At 38.0% G+C, this 17154-nt stretch overlaps 2 non-coding genes across 2 annotated transcripts; both read right to left on the bottom strand.

Moving 5' to 3' along the window:
- Positions 1-1656: 1656 nt before the first annotated feature.
- Positions 1657-1728, bottom strand: TRNAA-GGC (transfer RNA alanine (anticodon GGC)). The gene has a single exon. It is a non-coding gene; the product is annotated as a tRNA-Ala (tRNA).
- Positions 1729-9188: 7460 nt separating this feature from the next.
- TRNAQ-CUG (transfer RNA glutamine (anticodon CUG)) lies at positions 9189-9260 on the bottom strand. Its single transcript has one exon. It is a non-coding gene; the product is annotated as a tRNA-Gln (tRNA).
- Positions 9261-17154: the final 7894 nt, after the last annotated feature.

Genomic DNA, 17154 nt, shown 5'->3' on the forward strand with positions numbered 1-17154 from the left:
CAAAGAACAATAAGAAGCGTCATGATGAGATGGGAGAGGGAATTGGTCAATTGAAAAATATAGTTTAATCTAAAACATGAACGGGAAATCACTTCGACTGAAGAAAGTCAAGTGGAAAACATAGAAAATGAAAGAGCAGACAGAAGAATTTTGGACATCTGGGATAACATTTAATGTGAGAAAACAAGATTTCACCAAATGTGTGTGTGTGTGTGTGTGTGTGTGTGTGTGTGTGTGTGTGTGTGTGTGTACGGATAAACTTTAATGCTGGCCAGGGTGTACTGGTGATGCCTTTGACCTAAAATGTAAGTTCAAGCCCATAGGTCGACCCTGCACCTAGCTTGAATCCTTTTGTGTTCACTATAATCTTCTTTACTACATCTCCTCTCCTTAATCCCTTTATCTTCACTATGCAAGGCTCATTATAATCTTCACTACAACCTCATCTTCATATGACCTTATCTTGACTAAGCTGGTTTCAAGGAAGGCTTTAGATTTTACCCGCTCACACAAACAACGTCTTTACATGAGGCCCCACGAGTGTAAAACTCCCTCCTAATACAGTGCAAATAGATCATTACCCACACCTACACACACCACCACCACTAACAATACACAGAGAAATAGCCTTTTCGGTCGGCTTTGGATCCGCCCTTGAACGTAGCTTGGAGGATTTGGGGGATCAGGTCAATAAGGTTAAGTTCACTACATCATATTCACAAACTACAACATCATCTTCACTACAAGCGTGTTTTCAATAAATTATATCTTCACTATACCCTCTTCTTCACTACACCGTTATTTCTACCATACCATCACCATTGTACTCCCTGATGTTAACTAAAAATAGTTCTTATCTTCACTACATAATTTTGAATAAACTTTAATCTTTAATAACCCTTATCTCTACTACATTCGTATCTTCACTACATTCTTTTCTTCACTACAACCTATCTTGACAATATCCTTATCATCACTATACTCTTCCTCACTACACTCTCATCTTAACATCACCCTTCTGTTTACCGAACTTGGTTCAAAGTCTGACTTGAACGTAGCTTTGGAAAGTTTGTGTTCCTCATTGTGTTACCCCCTTATTATCATTGCAAAGGCAATTGTCACTACTTTAACTAAACCCTCATCGTCAGTACACTCTCATCATTATCGTTACTCCATGGTGTTCAATACAGAATTTCAGCATATACATATATCTTCACTAAAGAATAATTTCAGCCTATATATTTATCTTCACTACAAAATAATTTTCAGCGCACCTTAATCTTCATTACTACTTGCTTCGGCGATATCCGTATCATCAGTGCAGCCTTATATTCGCTACATCTTTAAAATATCTTTATCTTCCAGCCTCCGTTCCCTCCCCTTTTAGTCGCCTTGTACGCCACGCAGGGAATACGTGGGAAGTATTCTTTCTTCCCTATCCCCAGGGATAACAGCATCTGGTGTTCCCAGACGGTCACCCATCCAAGTACTAACCCGACCCAACGTTGCTTAACTTCCCTGATCGGACGATATATATATATATATATATATATATATATATATATATATATATATATATATATTATATATATATATATATATATATATATATATATATATACAAGACTGAAAGCAATGAATTTCCCAAATAGAAAATGGAGGCGCCGGGGTTTGAACCCGGGTCCTCTCGCATGCCAAGCGAGTGCTCTACCACTGAGCTACGCCCCCAAGAACATTTTATGGGACTTAGTATTATATAAAGCACTGAGATTACCACGGCAAAATACTGTTTGACCGACCGTTGCCGATTAGCCGGCAAAATAAACACAGGGTAAATCTCCATGTTGCTGTCGTGTTTTCCTCTCAAGTTTTCACGAAGAAATGTTTTACTTTTTTATTTTCGTTGCAATAGACTGGAACTAAGCAATAGACTGGCACTAAACAATAGACTGAAACTAAGCAATAGACTGGAACCAAACAATAGACTGAAACTAAGCAATAGACTGGAACTGAGCAACAGACTGGATCTAGACAATAGACTGGAACTAGGCAATAGACTGGAACTAAGTAATAGACTGGAACTAAGCAATAGACTGGAACTACGTAACAGACTGGAACTAAGCTGACCTGGTATGAGGTCAGAGCCCTCATTATCATCCCTGCTAACTACCGGAAGCAGATTAAGTCGTTCCACAACCGATGTCCGGCCCATGTTAACTCTGATGTGCCCAGCAGTTGGAGGAGGATCGCCAGAAGCTTCTGGAAGATTTCAAGGACGTCTTGGTGGACCTGACCCTTTCAGATAAGGTCGAAAACCTCAATTCATTGTGAAGATCTTCACTATAACGTTGGACGAACATACTGAATGTTGCACACATGTGATGCGGACAAAATGAAAAAAGATAAAGACAAAAAATATTTCTGGTGTGGGTCTCGAACCCACGACCTTGAGTGTGTGAGACTCACGCTCTACCACTGAGCTAACCAGACAATAGAAAATACGTCTGTTTCTTCAATTTGAATTAATGAAAATCTTTGAAAGTCTTTGACGAAATTTACTTGTTTGGCTCCTTCTTTTGTTCCTCAGTATCGAAAGTAAACATACTGAAGGATATATATATATATATATATATATATATATATATATATATATATATATATATATATATATATATATATATATTTTGCTTTGTCGTTGTCTCCCGCGTTAGCGAGGTAACGCAAGAAAACAGACGAAAGAATGGCCCAACCCACCCACATACACATGTATATACATACTCGTACACACACGCAAATATACATACCTATACATCTGAACACATTGATATATATATATATATATATATATATATATATATATATATATATATATATATATATATATATATATATATATATATATATATATATATAATAATGATAATTATTATTATTATTATCATTATTATTATTATTATTATTATTATTATTATTATTATTATTATTATTATTATTATTATTATTATTTTTATTATTATTATTATTATCATTATTACTATTATCATTATTATCATTTTATCATTATCATTGTCATTATTATTAATATTTCTGTTATTATCATTATTATTATTATTATTATTATTATTATTATTATTATTATTATTATTATTATTATTATTATTATTATTATTACTACTGTTATTATTATTATTACTTTATTATTATCATTATTATCATCATTATTATTATTATTATTATTATCATCATTGTTATCATTATTATTATTATCATTATCATTATTATCATTATCATCATTATTAGCATCATCATTATTATTATGTATCATTATTATCATCATCATCATTATCATTATTATTATTAATATTATTATCATTAGTATCAATATTATCATTATTGTAATCATTATGATTATCATTATCATTAAGTATAATATATCTGCTACTGAAGGATACAATATGGTGGTTATCAAATGGGAAGTTAGATATGGTATGGATTGTCACTTCACCTGTAGGTTAGTAGGAAATATATTATGTACCTAACGTGTGTTGTTGGGCATTATAATCGTCCGATAATGATAATGATTAAATCTTATTTCTTGATCTTATCAGTTTTAAAACCAGATATATGAAATATCTTTCGTTGACCATATTTTTGTGTATAGTTCAGTATGTACATGTGTGGTCTTAAGATTTAGGTGACTAAGTATTGGAATTCACTGGCAGGTGTGGTACACATTATCACCGAGCCTGAGTCTCAAAGATCAAGGTCATGGGTTCGAATCTCCAACATTCAGTGTGTTCATCCAACGTTATAGTGAAGATCTTGACGATGAATTAGGATTTTGACATTATCTGAAAGAGTTCGGTCAAAGATCAGTAATTTTAAGAGTTTAGTGAGATATTATTGAAGTGGAGAGTGTAGTGGAAACATCGAAGCTGACTAGTTTGAAATCAAAATTAGCACTGATATTGTTTAGCTTGTTGACTAAATGTATATTGTTCATGATATTAGAATTTGACACCTTACCTACTAAATGGTTTGATAAAGAAACTAACCATTTTGATAATCTATATGTGATGGAGCCTACTGAACTAACTAAAGGTCTTGCTGGAAAATTCTGTTTATTTGTTTTGATAAGTCCATACATCTATGGGCATGAAGGGGACAAAGATGACAAACTTTGATAAGAAAACCATTAACTTTCAACAGCACCTTCATTTCTTTATTGAAATGGGAATTAACTGCTTCTAAGGGATTTTTACTGAGTTTAGAATATGTTGTGTCATCATTTGAAAAAAAATTCAATTTAGATAAAAAGTTACTTTGCCTAAATTCACAACAGTGTTAGCCTTATCTACTTTAGTAATATTTATATCCTTGTCTTCTTTTAAGGTGTTAATAGCTCTTATAAATCTTTTAGGGCAACTAGATTCCACTGGTTTTGACAAACTGGCATACACTAAATCTTACAGATATTAATTTCATCAATATTTGAATTATTGTATTTCTCTGAATTACAAAGAGACTATGTGACATCTACACAGATGGCTTCCCTGTTAGAGTACGCAAAACTTAATCCAGAGCCTAATTCACACAAGGAATCTTTGTCTAGTTGTTTATCAGACAGGTTTATCACAAAAGAAGGGTTTGTGTTCTTACTCCAGTCGCTGTTATTAATAAGATGGTCCAACTTACAATTTAGTGTCATTTTGTAGCCTATTGCTTTCATTCCTTAATCTATCATAGCAATAGTCCAACATCCGGTTCTTCCAATATGTCGGTATTGCCATTTGAAAGGCAAGTTTCTTCTCTCTTGTAATGCGAAAAGTCGCCTCCATTGCAAGTTTCTTTACTTCAATGTGTTTCTTTAAAATGACGTTTTGGAATTGGTGAAATGGTCGACCAGACAGCTGCAACAATCGTTGAGGTAGGACACATCTTGGCATCACTTATTCATCAAGGCATTTCCTTTCCAATATATATATATATATATTCTTTCATACTATTTCCCATTTCCCGTGTTAGTGGTTGGTGATGAATGTTTAGTGAAGATAAGGATATAGTGAAGATAGTGGTTAGTGAAGGTGAATGTTTTGTCAAGATAAGGATATAGTGAAGATAGTAATACAATGAAGACTGCATGGAAGGAGCTACAAGCTATTTATGTGTATTCATCCGAGACATGATAACCCCTTTGAATTTCCCACGTAGGATGGTAAAAGATATCTGAAATAGTAGTGTTGGGTAATTCTATCTTTTACATTGTTTCATCCATGAAACGTGTAGGTATAAAATAAATAGATATATTTACTCTGATGCATTTCGTTATTCAGCAAGGTTTATCATACATAAATGCAGTCAACAACTACACTTGGTAGAACTTGTCGGTACAGTGGCAAGTGTGAGGTAAGTCTGGGGTACAGTGGTAAGTGTGAGGGAAGTCTTGGGTACGGTGGGAAGTGTGAGTGAAGTCTTGGATACAGTGGGAAGTGTGAGGGAAGTCTTCGGTACAGGGGGAAGTGTGAGGGAAGTCTTATATTATGATATTGAGGGAAATCATGAGTAATGCAAGAGCTAATTAGGTACTCAAGATAGTATTCTTTATATTTTATGATATTTACAATCCTTTAGTACAAGTCTTGGGTACAGTGGGAAGTGTGAGGGAAGTCTTATATTATGATATTGAGGGAAATCATGAGTAATGCAAGAGATAATGAGGTACTCAAGATTGTATATTTTATATTATTCTTTGTATTTTATGATATTTATAATCCTTTAGTACAAGAAAATGATAATTAAGGCTATGATATTTACAATGTTTACTGTTAGGGAGGTGCTCACTCTTGGGTAGGAGTGGCTCTCAAATGAGGTGGGGAAGGTCTGTCTCTCCCACTGTTCATATACAGTTGTGCGATGAAGTCCAGTTCGTTGATGATGTCCTGGAGTGATGGGCGGGCCAGAGGGTCGTGCTGCATTGCCTGGATCTGAAGGTCCAGCAGATGATCCTGGAGGTCGACATCTTTAGCGGCTGTGGTCAGGACCATTCCGATGAGAAAGCCCAGGGAGTAGACGTCGCTGGCCGGGGTGAGGGGCTGCCAGGCCTGCATCTCAGGGGAATACCAAGTCTCTTTGTGGTCGCCGCTGCCAATCCTCAGCACTTGGCCCACTCTCCTACTCAGGCCGAAGTCGATGATGTGGATGTCGGCTTCTGGAGCGATCCCCGTCGTTATGTTATCGACCTTGAGGTCGTTGTGGAGGATGCCCTTATCATGGATTTCTTGGAGTTTCTGGGCGATAATGGAGAGGGTCTGGACGAGCTGGAGGTCGGTGCAGGTGCGGATATATTGGTGGTACGTGCTGCCAGTGAAGGTCATCACCAACTGGGCCCTGTCGAGGCTCAGCCCGCGCACTTCGGGGGCACCTCCGGCTCCGGCGAGCTCCCGCTGGACCCGCATCTCGTGGACCAGGTCGCAGATGTTTTCCAAGCAGAAGGTCTTCATGACCATCTGTTCTCCATTGAAGATGACCTCTCCCACCAGCCCGTTGGCGCCCTTGCCCAGTATCCTGATGCGTTGGATGGAGTCTTTCCCGGGTTGTATGATGAGGGCGCGCTCCTCCTCCACGAGGCAGTGTGTAAATATATATTGCACTGGGTCCGAACAGCAGGAGCAGCCGTTATCTTGACTGCTATGATGACTGGGGTTGGTGTACAGAGTGGAGCACACCTGCCCCTGTTCGTGCACGGCCTGACCCTCGATGAATTCTGAATGGCTTGTCATTTTGCATAGTGTTGGGTAGGAGATAGAGTCATCACAGTTGCTTAATGTTGGGTAGGAGCTACTATCTACGCTGCTTAATGTTGGGTAGGAGCTACTATCTAAGCTGCTTAATGTTGGGTCGGAGCTACTATCTAAGCTGCTTAATGTTGGGTAGGAGCTACTATCTAAGCTGCTTAATGTTGGGTCGGAGCTACTATCTACGCTGCTTAATGTTGGGTAGGAGCTACTATCTAAGCTGCTTAATGTTGGGTCGGAGCTACTATCTACGCTGCTTAATGTTGGGTAGGAGCTACTATCTACGGTGCTTAATGTTGGGTAGGAGCTACTATCTAAGCTGCTTAATGTTGGGTAGGAGCTATTATCTAAGCTGCTTAATGTTGGGTAGGAGCTACTATCTAAGCTGCTTAATGTTGGGTAGGAGCTACTATCTAAGGTGCTTAATGTTGGGTAGGAGCTACTATCTACGGTGCTTAATGTTGGGTAGGAGGTCCTGTCGTCTAAAGTGCTTAATGCTGGGTAGGAGGTACTGTATTCTATAGTGCTTACTCTTGGGTAGGAGTGATCGTCGAGTAGTTCCCTGAATACCGTAGAAGGACCATTGTTATTGTGTGATTCATCCTCCGGAGGAAGATTGACTCTATCCCAATAATGGTAAGGGACAAGCATTCTGCTCTCATTTCCTTGGTTTCTTCTCTGTCTTGCTGCCCTCCTTGCAGCAAAGCGGCTTGCAGCCCACTGGTTGGCATCAACTCTTTCTCTTTCAGCTGCCGCCTTGCGTACCTATGCCACGCGATTTTCTCTTCTCACTTCTTGTTGGTGCACAGGTACCACCACACTAGGAGCTCTCCTACCCCTCCCGCGCTCACGTCGCATCTATCGCCACACTCTTGCGTTTTCTCGTTCTTCCCTTTTTGCTCTTTCACGCACCTCAACTAATCGTCTAACTCTTTTTTGAGGGTCCATTGATTATCTTTTGAATTACTCTTGCACGAGGTTATACAGCTGCAGAATGTTATACTAGATGGCAATTAAAGTGAAGATTGAACAGTATCCTTGATGGTTTCCACTTGTAGTGAATATAAAGATTGAGTAGTATCATTAATTTCAATCTGAAGTAAAGTTATAACGAGCTTGTATCACTGATAACCCGCTACAGTAAGTGTAAAATTTGACCAGTAGAGATGATTGTTACTGTATTGATAACGCTGTATGTGTGTGTGTGTGTGTGTGTGTGTGTGTGTGTGTGTGTGTGTGTGTGTGTGTGTGTGTGTGTGTGTGTGTGTGTGTGTGTGTGTGTGTGTGTGTGTGTGTGTGTGTGTGTACTGTGTTGTGTGTGTGTGTGTGTGTGTGTGTGTGTGTGTGTGTGTGTGCGTGTGTGTGTGTGTGTGTGTTTGTGTCTGTGGAAAGAGATCTATGAACCTCACCCCTAATGATATGGCCAAAGGTCAGTGTAACTGAGGGTGAAGTGATGAGGGCCTTAATTACGATGATGAAGGTCTTGTTAGGGTATAGTTGATGATTCCCTTTCCAGGTAGAATAAGGGCAATGGTATTGTCAGCATGATGGTGTAGTGAAGAATATAGTGAACGCAAAACAATCCAATCTCATTGAAAATGATATTTTGTAGCTTTGGGTGTAGTGAAGATAAGGATATATTGAAGATAGTGGTTAGTGATGAATGTTTATTGAAGATAAGGATATAGTGAAGATAGTGGTTAGTGAAGGTGAAGGTTTAGTGAAGATAAGGAGATAGTGAAGACAGTGGTTAGTGATGAATGTTTAGTGTAGATAAGGATATAGTGAAGATAGTGGTTAGTGAAGGTGAAATGTTTATTGAAGATAAGGATATAGTGAAGATAGTGGTTAGTGAAGGTGAATGTATAGTGAAGATAAGGAGATAGTGAAGATAGTGGTTGGTGATGAATGTTTAGTGAAGATAAGGATATAGTGAAGATAGTGGTTAGTGAAGGTGAATGTTTTGTCAAGATAAGGATATAGTGAAGATAGTAATACAATGAAGACTGCATGGAAGGAGCTACAAGCGTAAGATACAGTATTGATGAAACTTATCTATCTGTATACCTATATAAATATCGCTCTATCAATCTATCAATCTAACTATGTATCTATCTATCTATCTTTATCTGAAAGTCAACAATAATGAAATCATTGATATATGAAGTATAACAATGTCCTCTCAATGGCAATTATCTCACCAGAATCTTCTAGAACCTTCCAGAAAACTATGAACTCTGCAGGCAAGGAGGGAAGAATGGTCTCTGGCTATTGATAAAACCATATTATTCCATATATATGTTTACATATACATTTTTATGTATATATATGAATGTATATATAACGTACAGAATAATGCGGCCATCATCAGTATCGAAGAAAACTGAAAAGATGAGGTCCCACCGAGATTCGAACTCGGATTGCTGGATCCAGAGTCCAGAGTGCTAACCCTTACACCATGGGACCTGATAAGAAAAGATGTGATTTCATCTAAATGTTTTACATATAATCAACCAGAGGCCATTCCTCCCTCCCTGCCTGCAGGGTTCAAGGTTTTCTAGAAGGTTCTCGAAGATTCTGGTAAGATCATTACCTTTGAGAGGTCGTCGTTAGGTGACAGTCAGGTTCACTCTATGGTTGGTGTTTGTAGTTGGTTGTCCGAGGATGTTGTTATACTAGATCAATTTTGTAATTGTTAACTTTCAGGAAGGAAGTACTCATTTACGATGCATCCTTGTACTCACAACAACCTTATGAGTCACTTCAAGATTTATCTTCACTACAACTTTATCTTCACTACACCATTAAGGTTGAAGTCAATGGTCACATTCACTACAATCTCAACACGACTGGTCTTATACCTAACCCATATCATAACTACATCCATGTACATGTATTTCTTGCAGAATAACGCAGATATCAATGATTTCTCTGAAAATTGACATATACAGCCTTACGTATCTATCGATCTATCCAATATCTGTTTTTTACCTATCTATCTATCTACTATCTATCTATCTATCTATCTAAATCAGAAAGTCAACAACAATATCATTAATGATACGTATAACAACGTCCTCTCAATGGCAGTTCCTACCCAGAATCTTCGAGAACCTTCTAGAAAACCTTGAACCCTGCAGGCAGGGAGGGAGGAATGGCCTCTGGTTGATTATATGTAAAACATTTAGATGAAATCACATCTCTTCTTATCAGGTCCCATGGTGTAAGAGTTAGCACTCTGGACTTTGGATCCAGCAATCCGAGTTCGAATCTCGGTGGGACCTCATCTTTTCAGCTTTCTTCAATACTGATGATGGCCACATCATTCTGTACGTTATATATACATTAATATATATACATAAATATGTATATATAAACATATATATGGAATAATATGGTTTTATCAATAGCCAGAGACCATTCCTCCCTCCTTGCCTGCAGAGTTCATAGTTTTCTGGAAGGTTCTAGAAGATTCTGGTGAGATAATTGCCATTGAGAGGACGTTGTTATACTTCATATATCTATGATTCTATTATTGTTGACTTTCAGATAAAGATAGATAGATAAATAGGTAGATAGATAGTTAGATTGATAGATAGATAGAGCGATATTTAGATAGGTATATAGATAGATAAGTTTCATCAATACTGTATCTTACGCCATCTCCTGTTGCTGGACATATGTTCAACCAACATTGGGAAAACCTCCAGTAGACCTTAATGTAAAGCAAGATAATAACAAAACCTGCAATAAAAGAATACGATCAACTCCCCAGTGCAGAAATATTGTGACCAGAAAGTCTTCTAGCAAGATGTCAGACGCTTCCACGGGAATCACAAACATAACATCAAATATCTGAAAGTCAACAATAACAAAACTAATGATGATAATGAAACTATAACAAGAAAAATGATAAACATATGGAAAATAGTGTTCTAGATCATGCCTCTAGAAAACAAACTTTAACGAAAACTGTGAAAAGAAATACCCATCTGGCTGATACGACACAGTAAAAGAACCATCCCACAACCAACTCTAAACTGAACCTGACTGTCCCCTAACAACGTCCTCTCAATGGTATTTATCTTACCAGAATCTCGTAGAACTTTCCAGAAAATCAAGAACTCTGCAGGCAAGGAGGGAGGAATGGCCTCTGGCTGCTGATGATAACCACATTATTCTATATATATACTTTTACCTACAACCGAAGGTTGACCGCCCACCCAAGTGGCTACAGAGGTTGTATCCATGAAAGAAACGGACCCACCAGCAGACGAATTCGGTTGGCAGGTTGTATCGAAGAAGAGAAAAAGAAGGTTGCCCAACCAGCCCAACCAGAAGGGTGTAGCAAAGAAACGAAAGAAGGCTGCCCAACCAAGCTGAGTGGTAGTAAGGATAGCTGCTCCACAACCCCAGGTCGTTAGGCAGACTGTAGCCATGGAAGAAAGGAAGGCTGCTTGTCCACCAGCCCAGGTACCGAGTGAGCGTGTAGCTATGCTGGCTGACCCACCAGCCCGGGTAGATAGCTACGCCCAGATGGCTATGTCGGGTGCAGCAAAGAGGCAAACCCCACAACTACTCCACGAGGTTTGGAAGCCTGCACCCAAAAAGATGAAGACGAAGGTTGCCACACTACCCAATGCACCACAACATGTCTAGAAAGGGAAAAGGTGGACAAAATGGCTGGAGGTTCTACTCCAACAACAAAATGACCTTAGGAGCCAAGTTCCATCCATTATTGAAAATATATATATATATATATATATATATATACAAACTACATTGCAACTTACATATGAATAGAATCATCAAGCTTAACTATATTAACTTTACTATATTTGAATATAAACAAGGTCTAACCGAGGTTACTTGGTTGAGCAAGACATGAGAATATCATCAAATTGGGCCTCCAGCCCTGGGTTGAAATTGTCGTTCTGACGTATTTCGAGTTCAGTGTTGATACAGGACCATTGAATATAGGACTAGCTTGTTAGTCTCTGTAACTTCGCCTGACCCAGTCCACGTCTTCAATGGCTTTCTGTTACTACAAACGGGATTACAAAGGAAAGGCTTCCTTTGTTAGTTTCATGAATACCTTCGTTCAAATGAAGGGAAAGACTATTACTATGAAGCGGTACCTTATCAGCAGGAAAGAGCTGCAGCAACGGTATGAAAGTTACTGCAAGATACATAACGAGCCCGTGGCTTCCAACGTAAACATCGGCCGCCATTTGGGTTCCCTCGGCATCATGTGTGACACCAAGATTGGACCCGTTGGGAAACAGGAACGATACTATTCTGGTATCATGTGGCTCGATGGCGCAGGATCACCAACTGAAATGCAAAGAAAATGGAGAAAGCCGCCCAAACGTATCATGAAGGCCGTGCAAGAGAAGATCGAGAGGAATCGGTTGAGAGACGATATCGCTCACAGTATATTGAAATTTATACCCAAGACTTCCCCTGATCTCCAGACACAGCCAGCCACAGAGACCACCAGCCCCGCTCCCCAGACACAGCCAGTCACAGAGACCACCAGCCGCGCTTCCCAGACACAGCAAGTCACAGAGACCACCAGCCCCGCTCCCCAGACACAGCCAGTCACAGAGACCACCAGCCCCGCTCCCCAGACACAGCCAGACACACAGCGAGACACACAGCCCACCAGCCCCGTCCCCCACACAGAGCCACAAGATCCTGATATTGAGGAAGCAAATGAATTTCTCGATGATTTTTTGCTTTCACTGGAGAAGAACTGATGAGTTCCTTATAGACAAGAATCTATATAAGTTCACTTATGGAGTGAGATCTTTGACGGAGCTGTGCTGCCTATAGCACAGCCTACCAAAGGGTGATCTTTGCTGTCGTGCAGTAACCTCATGAGGGCGGAGTCCAGCTACACTTTCTTTACCGAGGAAAAGATCTCTGCACTAATATTGAGTTTCTCCGTTGGCGTCAGGGTAAACACCCATCCCCCCCGAAGCTTGGTTACCTTTCCGTGGTGGGGGGGACTTCATGGATTGGGCAGTAGCAACCATCGTTGGTTGCTTCTGTTCAATCCATGAACGAAAAACCAAGCATCTTGAACGTAATTGTCGTAGAAATTCACTTGGTGTCAAAACTGACGCGAAAGCGTTTGTCTCAATTTTGTCAGAAATGTTTGTGCGTTTCGGCCTGCAGGCGGGAGTCGGTTTGGCGCTGTGGTCATGAGGGAATACGAGGAAGATTGGCAACCGTCCCAGAAGTAGCTACAGTGAGGCCCAGCAGCTGTCCCTATTACTGTGGAAGGCACTCATGTAAGGTGTGCAGTGAGACGCAGCAGTAACAAGGGAAACGGACAACCAAAACAGCAATCTTGATCATCAGGAGGCTATCCAATGCTCAGAGTAGATAAGGACGATTATTGTATGGCTTCGCTCAGAGGATGAAAATCTTAGCCGTGAAAATCAACAAGTAAAATAACTAGTAGTTAGTGGTAGTGAAGTGGAATTACCGTATTTCTGTGGTCTTAATAGTAAAACGAAACTTTTCGTTTTCTCCATCAATCTAGAGGTGTTATAGACCACCATCCTTAAGGTTGTAAGGTAATTGTAACTACAAGGTTATGACCTCAGCAAATTTGTGATGGAAAGTGCAGGAAATGTGGTGATGTGTATGATATAAATGATATATAGTTGTATAATAATTGTGTCGTAAAATTTTGTCTTCTCTTTGCCCGTTCATTAATTCAAATACAGGTAAGTTTTCTCTCTAACGAGGTGGGATAAGCTACGTGCACTCGGCTTGTAAATGTGGTGACTTTCCCTTCATTACCACAATGGTGTGCTGACCTGAAGATGTAGGATTCCGTAGACGAATCTAAGATGGGAAATCAATCTACATCAAAAATTGAACGTATGCATCTTTCGATGAACATAAAACAAATGGACAGAGGGGCACACTGGAGCAAATAAATTTCAATATCACCACTTAAAGTAGGTCTTTCAACCAGCTATGACTTTAAAGCAAACATTTTCTAGCCAAGGTTTCGATAGCACCTAAACTAATCCCCACGACCTTACCTTAAGAAATATTTTCAGAAGGTACTGTCTGAACATATTTCTAAGGTAAGGTCATTTAAGTTTGTTTTAGATGCTACCCTAACGTAGACTAGAAAAAGTTTCCTTTGCTTCAAAGCTCCAACTACGTAGACGGGCTACTGTTGATATTAAACAGTAACAGAAAGGTGATAAAACTGAGATGAAATGAATACAAATATAGAATGGGTCAGTTGAAAGTTTAAGTATTTGCTAAATATAGTTTTTGGCAGATCCAAATGCATCCTAAGGTCAGTCACTTAAATCACAATGCTGAATATTGTTTTAATTGTTGGAACTAGTTACAGGAAGTAAAAATATCAAACTTAAAGGGATGCCATTACAATAATTTCATATACCTGTATAGGATCCCTTAAACTTCTTTTCCCTAAAGCTGAGTGGATTTAAGTCGTTTAATCTGCTCTCTGAATTTGTTTCTCAGTCCAGTAATCATCTTTGGAGATTACCTCAGTAATTTCTCCATTCAATGTCTTCCTTTTCAAATTAGTTGACGGACACAGCAGTACAATATCCAAGCTCGGATGGCTATATTTTGGGAAGGCGAGAGGTCAGGTTATGCAAGAATGTTAGAAATGGCTTCCATCAGTATCTACCCTATCTACTCTAAATATTTTGGGTTATTAGAACTTAAAGATTTATGAGTAAATAATACTGAAAGTTGGTTTAAAGTTGCCTGACCCAACATAACAACACCTTGGTAATGGTGACCTGATGAAGGATACTGAACCTAACCTAACCTATATTAACACCTGACTAGTGATTATATGATCAAGGATGCCTTAGCTATCCTAACTTTAACGTTAAGCTCTATCTCACTTTCCTTAACCTTTATTTTAAGGATAATATCAAAAGGGAAAACTCTTTAACATCGACGATAATATATTCTATGTACTCAAGTGATTAAAGTGGGTGGAGCCGTTCCATCATTACTTAGTAAAAATGGACTTGGATAAGCAACACAAACGTATTAGGCTTTTATGATTTTTTTTTTTATTTTCTGTTTGATTTTGTATAAGAACAAATTTCATTCTTACTTGAAAACTTATTGCCCTCTAGATATAATTCAATTTACTACTTTCTCAATGGAATAAATACAAAGGTTTTCACCACTATTCAGTATTTTATCTTTCTTTAATGAGCACCTCTTTTGTACGTATAATCCTCTCCTGCCATTTTATTGATATTTGCACACACACACACACACACACACACACACACACACACACACACACACACACACACACACACACACACACACACATGATTAAACAAGGCATTTGATTCTTGTCCCGTTCTTATACTATATTTATGTTGCTTAAGTATTACAGAAAGATCCTTACCAGTCTGACCAACATAAAATGTCTTGTTTAATCATTTTAAAAACTATGATCATTGTATTGACTAGAGTAACGTCATCTCAGTTATTAACTCTAATTCTATCACCAAGAGAAATATCATTGATTCTTCTATTACTAAATACAAAAGAATTATAATCTTGATATTTGTGATGGTCTGTACAAATTAGATAACTTTATTGTTGATAAGATTTGTAAAATGATAAGCTTATGAACACTCGTTGTATGTTTTGGACAATCACATGTTTACCAAAAGGCGTCCTAGCTTCGTCTCTTCGATGTATATCAACTGACTGTTATATTTCTCTCTTGTGTCTCCCCTGATGATGTGATTATTACACGAAAGTGCACTTGGGAACTTTTCGTGTTTCATTTTCCCCTTGGACTCATAGGAATATCTTGATCACGCCCAAAATTGTGATCCTTTCCAATATATATATATATATATATATATATATATATATATATATATATATATATATATATATATATATATATATATATATTGGAAAGTATCACAATTCTGTGCGTGATCAAGCAATCTTAGTTTGACAGAGTTAAATTATCATCATTTCAATCTATGTTCCATAGGGCATTACGTATTTGCAGTCCATAGTTTACTGATAATGTGCTTAAGAGGATATATTCCATTAGATCTAAGTTGAAGTAAACTAGATCTTTCACTAATAAATCCTTTAAATTAGCAAAAAAATCATTTTATAGAGTTGAGCCCATACCTTCCACTGACACGAAGAATATTTTAGTTCTCCCTTTTGATAATAACTTTACTTTTCTTCCCATATTGCTTAGATCCTTTAATGTAAATGTTGCCTTCAGCAACAATATTATCATGAAGAATATCTTAATCAGGAACTCACCAAAAATTCTTCTGGGAGCATCTATAAAGTGCCATGTAGAAATTGTGATAAGTTTTATGTTGTGCAGACTGGTAAGGATATTTCTGTTAGACTTAAGCAACATAAACATAGTATAAGAAAAGGAAAAGAATCGAAACTTGTTTAATCAAGTTAAAAACTATGACCATTGTATTGACTGGAGTAATGCCATATCAGCTATTAACTCTAACTCCAGTACCACGAGAAATACCATTGAATCTTCTATTATTAAATACACAAAGAATTATGACTTTGATATTGATAAAGGTCTATACATATTGGACAACTTTGTTATTGATATGATTTGCAAACAATCCGCCTTTTTGTCCACATAATAAGTCTATGATACACTAGTTGTCTGTCTTGGACAATCGCATGTTTGCCAAATGGCCTCCTAGCTACGTTTATTCGTTATATATCAACTAATTGTTATATATATATATATATATATATATATATATATATATATATATATATATATATATATATATATATATATATATATATATATATATTTATATATATATATATATATATATATATATATATATATATATATATATATATTTTTTTTTTTTTTGCTTTGTCGCTGTCTCCCGCGTTTGCGAGGTAGCGCAAGGAAACAGACGAGAGAAATGGCCCAACCCACCCCCATACACATGTATATACATACGTCCACACACGCAAATATACATACCTACACAGCTTTCCATGGTTACCCCAGACGCTTCACATGCCCTGATTCAATCCACTGACAGCACGTCAACCCCGGTATACCACATCGATCCAATTCACTCTATTCCTTGCCCTCCTTTCAACCTCCTGCATGTTCAGGCCCCGATCACACAAAATCTTTTTCACTCCATCTCTCCACCTCCGATTTGGTCTACCACTTCTCCTCGTTCCCTCCACCTCCGACACATATATCCTCTTGGTCAATCTTTCCTCACTCATTCTCTCCATGTGACCAAACCATTTCAAAACACCATATTCTGCTCTCTCAACCACGCTC

Source organism: Panulirus ornatus, chromosome 58 (genome assembly GCF_036320965.1).
Source record: "Panulirus ornatus isolate Po-2019 chromosome 58, ASM3632096v1, whole genome shotgun sequence".
NCBI classification, from domain to species: Eukaryota; Metazoa; Arthropoda; class Malacostraca; order Decapoda; family Palinuridae; genus Panulirus; species Panulirus ornatus.